The following is a 17,829-nucleotide window of genomic DNA, read 5'->3' as shown; positions in this document are numbered from 1 at the left end:
GGTAGTTAATCCGATTATTACGTAACTTCGCCAGCGTATTGGAATAAAACAGGAGGATGTGAGTTCATAAGGGCAAGTCCGGCAAGGTCCGTAGAGCTGGCAAAGTAATTGCTCGCGGGCAACTCAACCCAAACCTCCACGTGGTGTCGGATGGATAACGCTAACTTGGGCTCTGGGGAACAGGCTTGGATGCGAGGAAGTCAAGCTAGCGTAGGATCATGCAAAGTAATTTGACCACGTTTTAGCCCTTCCTCGGCTGACTCAGCCTGGTGTGACTCTGAAGAGACACCGTTTGGTTTTTAACACGCAGACAGAGGAAAAATCTACATTTTTTGTACGAGCATATACAGCAGGGGAAATACAACGAGCGTGGCATAAAGAAGATAGAAATAACTTGGATGCAGTGAAGCAGAAAACTACGTATTGTGACTGAATGGAGTTATACAGGTGCAACTTGACAAAGGAGTGAGTACTGGCGCAAATAACCTCAGTAGTTGAAAGCGCCATACAAATCAACCAAAAACAAAAACAAAACAAAATCATAAGGGCAATGTCGGGGATTAATAGGTCACAATCGATGTGGAGAGATGAGAGGTCCGACCAACAGCCATAGCGAATGGTTCATGTTCAACTAATTCCAGCGGACGGTCTGTGGCTAGTAAGGAATCGCATTCGCTACTTGCACGGTTCCGCCATTATGCACTATGTGCGGGGAGAGCCTCGAACTGGCAGCATACATGAAAGGAAGAATTATGTAACCTTACACAGAACGTTATGACTAGTTCAATTCCCATTCATGTATGCTGCCAGTTCGAGGCTCTCCCCGCACATAGTGCATAATGGCGGAACCGTGCAAGTAGCGAATGGGAATCGTCTTTGACCACATGCGCAGATCTGTCTCGTCAGGAAGATATTTAATATCCCGAATTTATAATAGGCCTATGCCTACCAGTTCCATCGTATAACCGATCTGCTAGAGAATATTTGTTACCATGTTTAATAAATTCGTATTTATCGTATAATAAAATGTAGCCAAATGTATATTATGTGTCACACGGTTTTCTGCTGAACCACTAGCAGGCTATGTTACCACATCTATGACAATGACAAAGGTGAATTTTGATGATTTTTACGATCGTCCGGATGAGTAAATCACTGAATGGGTCTTTAGTTCCCTCCTCTCCTTATCCTGCCAATATTATATGAATCAAAGAAAAATAAAGAAAAAATCAAATTAAGCAAGAAAAAAAGACAAAGAAAAGAAACAATAAAAGAAAAACAATAGAATAAATTAAACTAAATATGAAAAAAAAATGATCACGAAAGGAGTCTTTAGAAAATGCAAGAAAATATAAATGAAAAGTTTGAACAATATTTAGTTTATAAAAGTTTGTGTAACCGTGATGAGGCTCGAACTCACCATCTTCCGATCTAAAGAACCAAAGTCTTATGCCTTGCCAAGTGAGCTATGCTCGTGAGATGCGAAATAAAGATAAAATAATACATTGTATACCTGCTTGTGTCGGTAAATGATTTGCTCAAATTCCATAATGATATAATATTGTGGAGGGCGCTAGCGTGAAATATGCTATCATCACAGTCGCCACTATTCCTTGTAGACGGGTTTCTACGGTATTATATGTAAAATTCAACTTCATTTTTACAGACCTTATATTTTTGCTCAATAAATGTCGTGTTGCAAACATTAATCTATGTCAAAAAATTTACTAATTAGTCATTAAATTGATTAATGGGGGTAAAAAAAGTACATTACACTAAGGACCTACAGCTGTTCATTTAGTTGCGAGCTAATTCAAGTTAGTGTTTATTAAGCTCGCGTGTTGTGATGCTGCTAATATTTTCTATAATGTTTCTATTACCAGACTCAATCGCTTTTACAGAAAGGCGAATCGCACGCATACTCATTGGACAAAAACGACGTTATATTTGTCTTCCGAGCATGCGTCCGATTCGCTTTCTGCAAAAAGCGATCGAGTATTAATTGCAGATTTAGGTGCGATAAATCATTCAAAGACATTGGATAGGTAAGAAGCTGACAGGAAGTACGTGAGAGGTGGTCTGTAAGGATAGGGCAGCATCATGACGTTGAAACATGATGGAAAAAAAAACAAAAAAACTAAATTGTTTGCTTGCCCTCAACTGAATTTTAAAAATTGGGTCGGGATTTCCTTTTTTTTTTTTAATTACCCAGCAAATTCTACTGTTTGTTTAAAATTAAGGCTCAAAATATGAAAAATCAGACAATTTTGATGTCAAAATGAATCACCTAACATTACAAAACAACTAAAATGTTGAAAAGAAGCTCTAAAGTACTTTTTTTTTTATATATCTTCAGAATGCAAAAATTTGACAAGAAAAAAAAACTTTTTCAGTTATTCTTTTGTACAGTAAATAGAAAAAACCCTTTTTTCTGATTTCCAAAATTAGGGTCGGTCGGTTGAGGGCAAACAAACATCTTTTTTTGGCCCAAGACTAGAGCAATGCCGGGTACATTTGTGTAGGCCTATACATTACATTAGTTACAATGTACATACAAAAATATTATAAATATACACCCCATAGAAATTTTAGTATTTTGTTAACGGTAACTCCCAGTCGAGCCCCCACCCCACACCCCCACACGAAAACCGCAACACAGCACATAAGTAGTTTGCATATTTATTTAAGATACATCAGCGAGCGGTCCCATGGTGTAATGGTTAGCACTCGAGACTCTGAATCTCGCGATCCGAGTTCGAATCTCGGTGGGACCTTATATTTGTTTGTCCTTATAATATACATTAAATATCATTGTATTTTTATTGATAGCAATAATAATAAAGATAACAGATTAGTAACAATGTATTAGGCCAAATAAAATTAAAATTTCTAATTCACTGGGTCAATTTAAAACAAATCTAAAATCTTTATTGTCTTCTTAGATTAGGTATTATGTAAAATATGTTCTAATGTACTCTACACGTTTATGTATTTGTTTATATTTAAAAATTAATTTATGTAATTATAATGTATCTATTTCATGCTTTCGACGTGGGTGCTGTGTGTGAGATGCGAGGTTTGTAGAATTTGGTTGTGTGTTTTATTTGCAACTATAGTATGTATGGGGTGCAGCTATTTTCAGGCATTTTTTGCTTTTAGTTGCTCCTTCCCCATCTGTTTTTTCTGTGTTTATTTGTGTTTTTATGATGGAAAATAAATGATTATGATTACATGTAAGTTAATATAATAATGTTGCCAATTGTTATCAATTTTACATTCGTGGTATTTTTTTTTTAAATATGTAGATTATTTGAAAAAGCGTATAGACCATATTATATACTTCATTAATATATTCTTGTTCATTGATTAGTTAAAAGTGGATCACATGACCAAAAATAGTTCTACCATCAGTACTCCTATCCGTAAATAGTACCTCTAAGCCGTAAATAGTATTTGCAATGTCCCGGATGAGCCGTAAATAGTACCTCCAAGCCGTAAATAGTACTTTTGGCCATGCCTTCCGCGTGCGAGCATTTGATGCGACGGAACAGTTCACGCACGCAAAACTGCCATAGCGTGATTTCGCGCTGCTGTAATTGGTTAGCCTGATTTTAGCCTATTCGATTTTTTTGAAGGGCAAAAAATATAGGTTGTGCTTAAATTGGTCATGCTGTTCACTCAGGATAGAAGCTGGAGAGTCCAAACGTCAAATAATTTTTCTTTTAACCAATCAATAAACAAAGAATATATTAATGAAGTATATAAAACAAATATATACTGCCTTTATTCGAAGTTCTGGTTAAAACTATGGTCCCTCGTTGAGATCAATTAATACTATTGATCTCACCTCGGGCCCATAGTTTTAACCAGAACCTCTCATGGCAGTATATATTTGTATAATATCAAATGTTAACGGTTATGATGTTTTATCGCGGGTATTTTATTTGTTGTGGTATTATACATTACATATGGGTCCTGATAAGGGTTCGGCAGCTCGAGTCCAACAGCCCAGCCCCGTCAGGAGCTGATGCCAAGCCCCCCTCCCCACGGCAAATCGGCAATAGTGGGTCAAATTGGACACGGATTTGGTCAAATTGTGCTCTATTTCTGTGATCATTTATTTTACTAGTAGGGGTGCGTTTGACTGTGTTAGTGAACAAGTCAAATAGGGGTGGTTGTTGAAGGATGTGTACGTGTTTTACAAATCAGTACCTGTTTGTGTATAGCTTTCCAGAATATTAAATCAACCGCCATCAAATAATAATTTAAAAAAAGAAAGAAATAAGGCGTCATCAGAAGTAGGGTCTAGGCCTACCCATATTCTTTGAAGTGAAATTCAATTGCATCATTTCTATGGTGTTCTTTTGGATGTGTACTGCCTTCTCAATAACGTGCATTAATAAGACTCTAGACCATATTGGGTTTCTGAACTTTCACCTCATCGATTGGAATTCCTTAATGTATAACATTATTTACATATTCACTTAAAAGCGACGACAATTTATTCATAGCTCGTTCACCAAGCGTCATGAAAATGAATAAATATGCATTTGCAAAAATGAGAACATCTTTAAAAGAAGAATTATTAAATTATTCTCATTTGATTACCACTGCGTATGGATTTGCAATTCTCTATATAATAAATTAACTCGGTGTTAATGTAAATAGGTTGAAATTCTATTAAGGGTGTGAACCATACCGAAAAAATATTATTTTTTGACCACTTGACATGCACTGAAACTTCTTATAATTTTGTTCATGTTCATTGTCGCTATTTAAAGCTAGAAGTCATTGACTATTTCAGAATTCAGTTTTAAAGCTAAAAAATAATACTTTTATAACTTCAAAGGTATAGCCTAATCTATATACATTCATATACTTTATTTCCAGAACTTGCAATATATATATGATAACGGGATTTATGCTGAACTGCGTGATCGAATCGAAATTTATTTATTTATTTATTTATTTATTTATTTATTTATTTATTTATTTATTTATTTATTTATTTATTTATTTATTTAAATTACTTGTTTATTTAAATTATTTATTTATTTAAATGATTTCGATAACATATGGAAAAATCATGATAATGAGTACATAATAACAAAAGGAAATGCAAAAGCAGCGTGGTGCATTGGTAAAAGTAATATGGTTCCCGGTTCGATGCCTAATGGAGGAACACTCTTTGATAACAATTACGCCCTCTATCCATGGCTGCCCCTGAATTACGGACAAAGGACTCGAAGTCAGTTCCGATTAAGGTAACGCATTGTTGTTTATACAGGGCGTACGCCCTGCCCTTGGCATCACGAGCAAACAGTGTCTAAAAACTCTACTCGTATATAAATCATAATCAGTAAATAAAATACAAAACAACAACAAAACAACTCATTGACGTCAATATAGCAAAGTATAGCAAGAGCAGCATTTGGCTTTCTATCCATTTTAAATCCAGGGTTTTAATTTCCTACACTATACAAGGAGATGCTAATATTGAAACCTTGTATGTCTAACATATAGAGGTTGAGAGAGTGAAAGAGCGAGCTTCTAGCAAGCAAAACTGGGACAAAACTTTGCCCAGCATTGAAGCCATCAAGCGACCTGCTATTGTCCGGTCCAATAATACATAACATTCTGAACTAGCTAGACATTATGCTTCAGGGAACCTGTCCAATTTTTGAATCCAATATAGGTCAATTTACTACCAATATTATCAGTTTTTGAAGGCAAATCAATTCACCAAAGCACACGTCAATAATAAGGTTTTCCCAACCGTGTAAAAGTAATATGCCATCATGTGCAGTAATAAAATAGTAAGAGGTAATGTACTTTTCTATCGATATTATAGAAACATGTCAAAAGACGACACAGAAATGGATTTCTGTCAGATAAAAACCTGATGAATAGGCATATTTAATTGATGTTCATGATGTTATGTCTCGTTTATCTACCAGAGAATGATTAATGACACAACAGTCATATTTGTCGGCGCTTTTAATGTCGTTTTTGGTTTATACACCATCAAATTAATATACGAATATCTATCAATTTAATTGACAGAGCGATAAAGCAAAAACTAATTAAATAACACGTGCACATGTCACATTTCCCCCGCCATAATATAGTTCTATACAAATGTCGCGTACAAAATTAAAATGTAATACTTTTATCCACAACATGACGAATTATTCCAAATATTGTTCATAAAAGACTAATAAAACTATGATACAGTCGTCACCTTAAATTAGAAGGATATTCTTTGTAGTCAGAATGCAATTCGATGTCTGATGTGCTCTAATGTCCCACAATAAATACGGTCCAAAGGTTCATACCCCATCCCTTAAATAGAATTGACAAAATGAACAAGAAAATTCAAGAAAAAATGAGGTCCCACCGAGATTCGAACTCGGATCGGGAGATTCAGAGTCTCGAGTGCTAACCATTACACCATAGGACCAGCTGCCACTTATCATGCTTATCATCTACGTTGTACATCATGATATCAATTATATCAATGGTATAGAGGAATCCAAATACACGCATCCCTACACCTGACTAGCAGCCTTTAGTTGGGTCCCCGCCGGCTACAATGCATCCAAAATGTGAAATGATTCGGCCTTGGTGGAAATGTTAAACTGCATTCCATCACCCGTTTTACACCTTCCGCGAAAACACAGGTAGACAAAAGATTGATTTAAGTTACAATACAGTTCCAACAGTTGTGCAAATAAAAGCCGCCTTACACCTAGCTAAGGTCGAGGAGGGTTAATAGCGTTGTTGCGGCTCCCGTATGCATATGCACCGTAGATTTTGATGAATAGACTTACGGTTAAAAGTCAATCAGCTGTATGATTTGAAGTACTCAATATGCGTGACACACCACGAAGAGCGTGCTGATATCAATCAATAAATCCCACTTGAAATCGAATCCAAAGTATATATACACATAACAATGAGAGGGTTTGTGGTTTGTGCATCGATACATATATAATAGTAGGTCTAATATCTCCACCCTCTCTCAGGCTCCTCTCAAGAAGAGGGGGGGGGGTAGTGGGGGCGGCATGAATTTCTCTTTCGGGGATAGGGGCAAAGTGAATGTCTGGGGTGGGGTAGACAACTTTTGCTCAAAATTGGCGCCACAAGTTTACATTTGCATAATTTTGTGTGTACTATGTCATAAACAATGGCGGGCCAGGATTTTTTTCGGGGGCATAGGGAGGGGGCTAAATCAACTAATTTTCTCCCATGCCCCCCCCCCGCGGCGCCGCCTATATGTATTTGGTATTTTAGGTATTAGGTAAATTAGGTATTTTTTTTATCTCGATTTCTATTGTACTAAATAAAAACCGAAGGGATGTAGTACAATGCTAGAGTCCCCTTCCTCCCGTAACATTAACTCTTCCTCCTCTCCCAGTCCATCCCCTTTCCTTATCTGCTCTCTCTCCCTTTCTTCTCTCTCCCACACGTGGCCCCAACCCACCCACCCCGTCTCTCTCATTCCCTCTCACCTCCACTCTATCCTCTCCCGGGAGTGATACAAGTAGGCCAACGTCTTGTGTGGACACACTCGCAAGTTACTTTCGAAATTAAACGAACATGTAAACACACCCACTTCTATGGGATTAGGTGAATGACCGCTAAGGTCCTCCTTTGTTAGTATGCTAATTCTCCTTTGTTAGTTACCGTACGTTTGATTGTTCTGGATAAAGGATATGACCGGAACCATGACTACTCCGTGTCTTCATTGTTATGTATCACGGGTACCATGGCTACTATGTGCCTCCTTTGTTAGTATGCTAATTCTCCTTTGTTAGTTACCGTACGTTTGATTGTTCTGGATAAAGGATATGACCGGAACCATGACTACTCGGTACCTTCATTGTTATGTATCACGGGTACCCCCACGGGTACCATGGCTACTAGGTACATCCTTTGTTAATATGCTAATTCTCCTTGTTAGATACCGTACATTTGATTGTTCTGGATAAAGGATAACACCGGAACCATGGCTACTCCGTGCCTCCATTGTTAGTTTCCGTAAAGGATTAGAGCGCGCAAGCCGCTTGTTATGCTAATTCTCTTCATTGTTTGTTACGAAACAGGTTACTCACCTTAGGTAAAGGTTTAAACTCAGTCGCTACGCTATCGCGACGATTGATTGACTTTTATTGAATAAAATCGCTGTTCCAAAGGCGACTGGGTGTAAACCTTTACCTAAGGTGTCTAACCTGTAGGGTAAAACAATGAAGAGAATTAGCATAACACTGAGCGGGCTTGCGCAGCTGAGCAGTCTATCTAATCTTTTACGCAAATTAACCATATAAGTGGTGGGGTGGGGAGGTGGGGAATGTTGGGGGGGCAGTGGCGGCGACAGGCATTTTTCGGGGGGATAAGGGGGGGGAGGGGGCAAAGGAAATTTAAGGGGGTGGGTAGAATTAACCCATTTTGCGCAAAATTGGAGCCAAAAGTTTTTCTTATCTCACTTTCTGGTTGTTTATTGTACCAAACGAAAACAAACGGGGTTATGTGAGTTGATTTATAATTTGGCTTCTTTAAACAAGATTGATTTGCACATCAATTTATCTTTTAAATAGAATTCAGCATGCTGCCAAATACTGATATATAGGGCTTATTATACTGTCATTGGAAGTGGTCAGGCGCCCCTCTCTTTCCTCTCTCCATGCGAGTATTTGGGGGGCGGCTTTTGGGGCGCCAGCCCCCGGGGTCAAGGTAGGGCGGCCAAAAAGAAGGGCGGCGGAAGAAGGGACGGCAAAAAGAAGAAGGGGCGGCAAAAAGAATTAGTAAAGAAAAAAGGGCGAACAAATTTTAAATAGTATAAAAAACTTGGAAAAAATGGTACTATACATTTGTTTTAGGGCGCTAAAAGCTAACGCTTTTTCTTTTTTCTTTTTTTTTTGCTCGACACTTTTTCAGACCTCCTTTTCGGGCTGTTTGAGGAAGGGACGCCAAAATTTAATTTTCTTCAGCCCCCGGGGTAGGGGCGGCCACGGTACGCCACTGATCTCTCTCTCTCTCTCTCTCTCTCTCTCTCTCCTGATAATAATAATTATTATTACCGGGGTATCACTATTTGAACCAATTCGATATTATGAGTTCAGTTAACAAAACTTCAAAGGTATTTTAGTGAAAGTGGTGCCGCAATTGGGAACTTAATCCAATTTTCCCTTCCCCTCTTCATCTGTCCCTCATCTCCCGGTCCCTTTCTCACCACACCCTCCCTTTCTTCTCAGTCTCTCCACACACAACTCCATGAAATACACACACACACACCCTCTTTCACTCTAGGCGGGGGCGGGGGGGGGGCTGACCGCCTTTGATTGAAGTTACCAACTACAATGGCAGAGTCCGCTTCCCTCCTGTAACATTAATTCTTCCTCCTCTCCCAGTCCATCCCCCTTCCTTATCTGCTCTCTCTCCCTTTCTTCTCTCTCCCACATATGGCCCCAATCCACCCACCCCGTTTCTCTCATTCCCTCTCACCTCCACTCGCTCCTCTCCCGGGAGTGAACTTACAACAGAGAGTTGATATTCTTGAGAGGGCACTCTATTCACGTGGTTTCTTTTCCAACGCTAAAAGATCACGAATTTTGGTGGTTTGCAAATGAAAAGTGTCCGCACTATCGATTGATTACGTAACTGTTATGAATAATGTATTAGGTTTTCAATGCAATCGCCTCGACCCATCAATACATATTATCTGTATTTATCAAAGTACTTGGAATAGCAATCTGGTGAGTTCACTGAACTACGCCCTAATGCTGATGGAGTTTTAATGGCGTTTAATGGCGCTAATCCTCTCCATACACAGATGAACAAATACAATAGGAGAAGGTCAACACATATGACCTCCTATATGACATGTTATATGAGATGTACAACAACCTGAATATCATAAAGATCAGTGTTCGTTTGTGCATATGAACTGCATATTTACAATACTAAATATTAGTCGTTATATATTATGCCAAATATTGGTATTATGACAACACGGTATATGCATTGTATATAAAACAACTAATAGATCCTGCTATCATGGCGTCAGGTCATTGGTTCATCATATCCCGTATGTTTCTTAAAATTCATTCATATTTGAGACAAATTTCTGTGCCCATTTTATAGGCGTACAGGTGGATCCGGTTTTTTGGTCATTTTCATTTCTTTTTGATGAAAGAATTAAGGTTTTCCACTGCACGGAGGCCACTATGTGATACTAATTTAATGCTATATTTATAAATTGAATACGTGTTCCCGATTGGCTCTATAGCGATTTCACAGAAAAGGTATTTCTAGTACAATGCAGCGTCGGACTCTAGCTGAGAGCGTAGTAGCCTAAGTCATGGACTCCAAGAAAGGCTCTCCATACACAAATGAACAAACACAAAGGAAGGTAGTCTCCTCCGTGACCAGCTTGATTTCGATGGAGCGAAAACAAATTGGCTGCAGAGGAGACGGGTAATTTTGCCATGCAAATGAGGTGAGTGTCATCCCCCTGCTTACAAGTAGGCTTACGTAAACACACCCACTTCTCTGGGATTAGGTGAATGACCGCTAAGGTGCCTCCTTTGATGGTATGCTAATTTTTCTACCGTACGTTTGATTGTTCTGGATAAAGGATATGACCGGAACCATGGCTACTCCGTGCCTTCATTGTTATGTATCACGGGTACCATGGCTACTATGTGCCTCCTTTGTTAGTATGCTAATTCTCCTTTGTTAGTTACCGTACGTTTGATTGTTCTGGATAAAGGATGTGACCGGAACCATGACTACTCGGTACCTTCATTGTTATGCATCACGGGTACCATGGCTACTAGGTACATCCTTTGTTAATATGCTAATTCTCCTTTGTTAGATACCGTACATTTGATTGTTCTGGATAAAGGATATGACCGGAACCATGACTACTCCGTTCCTTCATTGTTAAGGGATTAGAGAGCGCCGCAAGAAAGCATTATGCTAATTATCTTCATTGTTTGTTACGGAAGAGGTTACTCACCTTAGGTAAAGGTTTAAACTCAGTCGCTACGTTATCGCGACGATTGATTGACTTTTATTGAATAAAACCGCTGTTCCAAAGGCGACTGGGTGTAAACCTTTACCTAAAGTGTCTAACTTGCGGGTAAAACAATGAAGAGAATTAGCATAACACTGAGCGGGCTTGTGCAGTTGAGCAGTCTCTCTAATCCCTTACGCAAACTAACCATGGTGTGGTGGGGAGGTGGTGGATGGGGGGGCAGTGGCGGCGGCAGGCATTTTCGGGGTACAAGGGTGGGGAGGGGCGAAGTGAATTTCAGGGTGGTGAATCAACCCATTTTGCGCAAAATTGGAGCAAAAGGTCTTTTTATCTCAATTTCTGGTTCTTTATTGTGGGTTTATGTGAGTTGATTTATAACTTGGCTTCTTTAAACAAGATTTGTACATCAATTTATCTTTTTAAATACAATTAAGGGCTGGGGTATGAACGTTTGGACAGTATTTATTTGGGGACATCAGAGCACATCAGACATATCGAATTGCATTCTGAATACGAAAAATGTCATTCTGATATCAAATAATTTTGATTTTTGAAATTCGCAATTTAATACACATTTTATGGCAAATCATTAAAATTGATATTTTGATATTTAACAGTACTTGAAGTAAACTTTATAAATCTGATGATTTATACTTAAAGTGTATGTAGGTGGGATGAAAAGCCGACGATCAATTGAAAATTTTGACCTTTCGTATTGAAGATATGGATTTTTTCCCCAAAACACCAAAAAAATTAGGTCTTTTGAGGAAAAAATCCATATCTTCAATATGAAAGGTCAAAATTTTCAATTGACCGTCGGCTTTTCCTCCCTGCTACATACACTTTAAGAATATATCATTAGATTTATATAATTTACTTCGAGGACTGTTATATATCAAAATTTGAAAAATATCAAATTTTTATAATTTGTCATAAAATTTGTATTATATTGTGATTTTCAAAAATCAAAATTATTTGATATCAGAAAGACATGCTTCGTATTCAAAATGCAATTCGATAGGTCCGAGGTGCTCTCATGTCTCACAAAAATACTGTCGAAACGCAATAAACGCTCATTTTAGATCCCTTAAGCATGCTGCCAAATACCGATAGATATACTATGTAGGGTTAGTTATCTTTTAAGTGATCAAACGCTCATCATAATACATGTAATATTATAATCACTATTTTAACTCAATTTCTGTTTGTGTATTTTACCAAACGAAAACCGAAGAGATTATGTGAGTTGATTTATAACTTGGCTTCTTTAACAAAGATTTGCTCATTAATTTATCTTTTTTAAATATAATTCAGCAGAGGGCTTATTATACTGTCATTGGAAGTGGTCAGGCGCCCCCTCTCTCATAATAATAATAATTATTATCACTATTTGAACCAACTCGATATTATTAGTTCAGTTAATAAAACTTCAAGGGTCTTTTGGTGAAAGTGGTGCCGCTATTGGGAACTTGATCCAATTTTTCCTTCCCCTCTTCGCCTGTCCCTCATCTCCCGGTCCCTTTCTCACCCCACCCTCCCTTTCTTCTCTCTCCACACACAACTCCATGAAACACACACATACACCCTCTTTTCCTCTAGGCTGAGGGGGGAGGCTGACCGCCTTTGACTGAAGTTACCAACTACAATGGCAGAGTCCGCAGATGGGCAAAGTGAATTTCAGGAGGGGGGGATCAACCCATTTGGCGGGGGGGGGGGCTGACCAAACCACCGTCAGTCCGAATTTTTATGGTCCGGGTTAGAGTTAGGTTTAGGGTTAGGTTTAGCGTTAGTGTTAGGGTTAGGGTTAGAAACCCTAAAAATTCGGACTGACAGTGGGTTGGACTGACGGTGTGTAGGCCTACCCAAAAACTTAAGCTTTGAGGAACGTTTGAGAAAAATGCGGACATCTGTGGAGATGAGAGGAGAGGAGAGGAAAGGCGAAGAAAAGAAATCGAGGACAGGATAGAGCAGGGCGATTATTTTTCGTACATCATAATTAGGCCTATATATTTGTAACGCATGTGGTAAAATCAGTTGATTTTTCAGAGTTTTGCTATATTCCGGGTTTGATTATAAAACGGAAATAATTTTCAAATATGATGTACGAAAAAAATAATCGCGAGCGGGGGAGGGAAAGCCCCGGCCGGAGATGAGAGAAGGGGGAAAAGGGTGGAATTAGATTTAGATGATGTTCCCAATTTCATCACTATCATCAAAAGACCCTATTTTATATTTAAAAAAACTTGCCCCGATTCCATCAATAAAATAATTATTATGAGCAATGAGGACGCTTGACCAATTCAAACACCATGAGTGTCTATCAAACCTTGAAACCTGACAGATATAGTGGACAGCACCCACCCAGCTCTATAATAGAGGCCTTGCATGTGACGTATCATCCCGTAAATATGGCGGACTACTCAAATGCATTCAACAAAAGCATGATTGCAATCTACCGTGACAGTTCACTCACACACATAACCCTGCACTACCATGACTACGATCAAATAGGTTGATGACAACATTTGATTGAATGGACTGCACTCCGCCATAACTACGGTGAAGGACACCGGCTCAAATCCTTTGTTTGGAGCCAATCGATAATTTCATGCAGGGCCTCTATTGATGTATGAGGCACAACTTTCAGGGTCAAATTTATAAAGACTTAACGGTGGGATTTATTGATTGATATCAGCCTGTATTCGTGGTGCGTCACGCACGTGAATCTACTTCAAATTTTACAGCTGATTGACTTTTAACCGTAAGTCTATTCATCAATATCTACGGTACATATGCATACGGGAGCCGCAACAACGCTAATAGAATAATACTATAGAGATAATTCCGCAGGTAATCCCGTCGCATGTATTCATAGATGTACAAATGGATGAACAAAAGGACTATATGTATGAATAGATGCGACAGGATTACCTCTATTGTATATATTATTATATTAACCCTCCTCGTCTTTGCATCTTCTCCCTGGTGTTAGGCGGCTTTTATTTGCACAATCGGGAGCTCAATACCCCAGGTTGGTGCTAGCGGGAAACCAAAGATGGCCGACCAAATCCTGACCATGACTTGGCTCGTTGGATTCGTCTATTCGCTACTTGCACGGTTCCGCCATTATGCACTATGTGGGAGAGCCTCGAACTGGCAGCATACATGAAAGGAAGAATTATGTAACCTTACACAGAACGTTATGACTAGTTCAATTCCCATTCATGTATGCTGCCAGTTCGAGGCTCTCCCGCACATAGTGCATAATGGCGGAACCGTGCAAGTAGCGAATAGACGAATCCAAGGAGCCAAGTCATGGTCAGGATTTGGTCGGACATCTTTGGGTAGCCGCTAGCACCAACCTGGTGTTTTGAGCGTCCAATTGTGCAAATAAAAGCCGCCTAACACCTTCAGAAGATGCAAGGACGATGAGGGTTAATAGAATAATAGCTAATAATATATATAATGGAGATAATTCCGCAGGTAATCCCGTCGCATCTATTCATACATATGAGTCCTTTTGTTCGCAAGTATACATCAATGCATAGATACCGCGTGTAGTTAATCCGATTATTATGTCACTTCAACAGCAAATAGACCATGCTGTGTGTTTTGTCAAAGGGAACTGTATTGTGTTATTCTTTTGTCTACCTGTGTTTTCGCGGAAGGTGTAAAACGGGCGATGGAATGCAGTTTAATATTTCCGCCAAGGCCGAATCATTTCACATTTTGAGTGCATTGTAGCCGACGGCTAGTACCCAACTAAAGGCTGCTAGTCAGGTGTAGGAATGCGTGTATTTGGATTCGTATATACAAAAACTATGCTCGTATCTGCACATGGTTAATGTGTTTTAACTCAAACACATGAGATTAAAAAAAAAAAAGGCCGACTAGGCCATGATGATAAAGTAACATGTTCTCTTATGTCATTCACCAGGTTTATTAAATCAATTTTAGTTTAAGATAAAGTAGAACAGTAAAATACTATGATATTGTAATGTCTCAATTACTACCATAACTTCAGTTGTGTAACTTACACAATTTCCCGCTAAAAACGATTCTTTTAATTATTGAAATAAATTAAAAATCACTCGTGAGCTTTTTGTCAATATATCAAACATATATCACACTGCAGGTTTATATATTAAACATATATCACACTGCAGGTTTGGAACCTTTTCCAACGAACGAACGAATAGGAAAGATATTTTCTAATTATATAAAACATCATGCGTATTGTTTTTAGCGTCATCAACTTTTAAGGTAAGAAGTGACTCTACGTAGGTTTCCATTATTATTATCGGATGTTTGAAATGGCAAAATTAAACCAAGTTATGTAAATTATGCTATTTATACTAAATTATATTCGTAATTTACTTGTGTTGCTATCTTCTGAAGATAGTTTTTAAAAATACAGTTTAGGCCCTACACTTAGTAACTGTATTGCAGCTAAGGATGACCATTATACACTGATCGCATAAATTCAAAAATGAATGAATGAATGAATGAATGAATGAATGAATGAATGAATGAATGAATGAATGAATGAATGAATGAATGAATGAATGAATGAACGAACGAACGAACGAACGAACAAATTAAGTAGAGGTAAATAAGAATAGTTTACTGGGTGGCCACTGCAGCTGTAATTAAAGCAATGACCCAGCAAACACAGAACAAGTTTTATTGTCGGGTTATATAAAGGTTATAAAACGTTTTAATAACGTCCAAAAACATGTTGGAACACTAGATTAACATGAGCAAGAAGAAAAAACAGGTCCCACCGAGATTCGAACTCGGATCGCGAGATTCAGAGTCTCGAGTGCTAACCATTACACCATTGGACCAGCTGATAATTATCCGGTGTATCCTGCGTACGTTATACATGTCATTTGAGCAAGTACGCTTATGTTATGGTTCAATATACAAAAATGATCTGTACATGGTTAATTATTTATTTAACATATTGCTTTTCAAGTTTTATTACACAATTTGAGATTTTAAAAAAAAGGCCGACTGGGCCACGATGATAACTTAACGTGTTCTCTTATGTCATTTACCAGCTTTATTAAAACATTAATTTTAGTATAAGATTCAGGCAGAAACGTTTTGCATCGAAAATATAAAATGATAAGAATTAATTCGTCATGATGGTTTTTCTTTTTTTTTTCCTGAAAGGTGCAGTCACCTCCCACGTTAATGCTTGAAGCTATACTTGCATCAATCCACAATTATGATGCGTGGTTTCAAAATGAAAAATAATGATAATGATGCCGATGCCTATAAAATGCTGTTTTCTCCCCGTGAGCAAGGGTAAGAATATGAAATCATACATGGTAATTGATGGGTCGGCACCCTGAATTGGTTTTGACTTTTATAACTTCGAACATTTCCTCAGGTCATAGAGTTATAGTTCCATACAGTACTTTAATACCCACATTTTTATTTGAACTCTTTTTAACGTAATCATTCTTGGCTATACATGATATTGTAGTAGCTATCATAACTTCAGCAGGACTTTGATACCTACATTACTTAAATGAACTCTTTTCAACGTAATCATTCTTGGCTATACCATGATATTATAGTATCGCAATACTACGTTCGTATTAATATACTTCAGCTATGTAACTTACAAAAGTTCTTGCTAAAAAGCGGTTCTTTTAATTTTTGAAAGTAAATGAAAAATCACTTTTTGTTACTGTATAAAGCAAATATCCCACTGCAGGTTCGGAGCCTTTTCGAATGAATTAACGAATGAATTAACGAATAGGAAAGAATCTAATGATACCGGTATAAAACAAGAGCGTCATGCGCATAGTTTATTATCATCTTTTTAGAGATCAGATAGTTACGTTTACACAGCATTTTTGTGGGACATGAGAGCACATCAGACACATCAAAGGAATGTACTTCTGATATCAAATAACTTTAATTTTTTGACATTTGCGATATGAGTTTTTGTGAATTTTTAATTTATGAATAATACGAATTGAAAAAAAAAAAATCAAAATTATTTCAGTGATATCTGGATGACATTACTCGTTTTGAGAATGCAATTTGGTGTGTCTAATGTGCTCTCAGGTCCCACAAAAAATACTGTGCAAACGTTGCTATCCGAAGTTCCTTAAGGTGAGAAATGGCTCTACATTATAAGTTTTCTTCATTATTAGATTTTTAAAATGGCAAAATTAAACCCAAGTTATGCAATGTATGGCAAATGAAAAGCAGGCATATCCAAGTGCTATTTATACTACATTATATTCGTAATCTACTTTTGTTGCTATCTTCTGAAGATAGCTATTAAAATACAATAAGGCCCTACACTTTGTAACTGTATTGCAGCTAAGGATGACTATAAACTGATCGCATAAATGTAATGAATGAATGAATGAATGAATGAATAAATGAATGAATGAATGAATGAATGAATGAATGAATGAATGAATGAATGAATGAATGAATGAATGAATGAATGAATGAATGAATGAATGAATGAATGAATGAATGAATGAATGAATGAATGAATGAATGAATGAATGAATGAATGAATGAATGAATGAATGAATGAATAAATGAATGAATGAATGAATGAATGAATGAATGAATGAATGAATGAATGAATGAATGAATGAATGAATGAATGAATCTTCTCTGGGTATAGCAAACGAACAATGCATGAAAATAATCAATAAAAATGTAAACAATACAAAGTTCTACCAAAATCTTATAAAAAGGAAGAAAGAAATGCTCTCAACTAACACGTTTTAACCTACTGTGCTCTGAGGTAC

At 37.6% G+C, this 17,829-nt stretch overlaps 3 non-coding genes across 3 annotated transcripts; 1 reads left to right on the top strand and 2 right to left on the bottom strand.

Annotated features, from left to right (window-relative positions):
- The first annotated feature begins 2,702 nt into the window (after window positions 1-2,702).
- Window positions 2,703-2,774, top strand: Trnaq-cug (transfer RNA glutamine (anticodon CUG)). The gene has a single exon. It is a non-coding gene; the product is annotated as a tRNA-Gln (tRNA).
- A 3,614-nt stretch (window positions 2,775-6,388) lies between these two features.
- On the bottom strand, window positions 6,389-6,460 carry Trnaq-cug (transfer RNA glutamine (anticodon CUG)). Its single transcript has one exon. It is a non-coding gene; the product is annotated as a tRNA-Gln (tRNA).
- A 9,353-nt stretch (window positions 6,461-15,813) lies between these two features.
- On the bottom strand, window positions 15,814-15,885 carry Trnaq-cug (transfer RNA glutamine (anticodon CUG)). Its single transcript has one exon. It is a non-coding gene; the product is annotated as a tRNA-Gln (tRNA).
- Window positions 15,886-17,829: the final 1,944 nt, after the last annotated feature.

Source organism: Amphiura filiformis, chromosome 9, assembly GCF_039555335.1.
Source record: "Amphiura filiformis chromosome 9, Afil_fr2py, whole genome shotgun sequence".
NCBI lineage: Eukaryota > Metazoa > Echinodermata > Ophiuroidea > Amphilepidida > Amphiuridae > Amphiura > Amphiura filiformis.
This window is presented reverse-complemented; position numbering and strand designations above follow the sequence as displayed.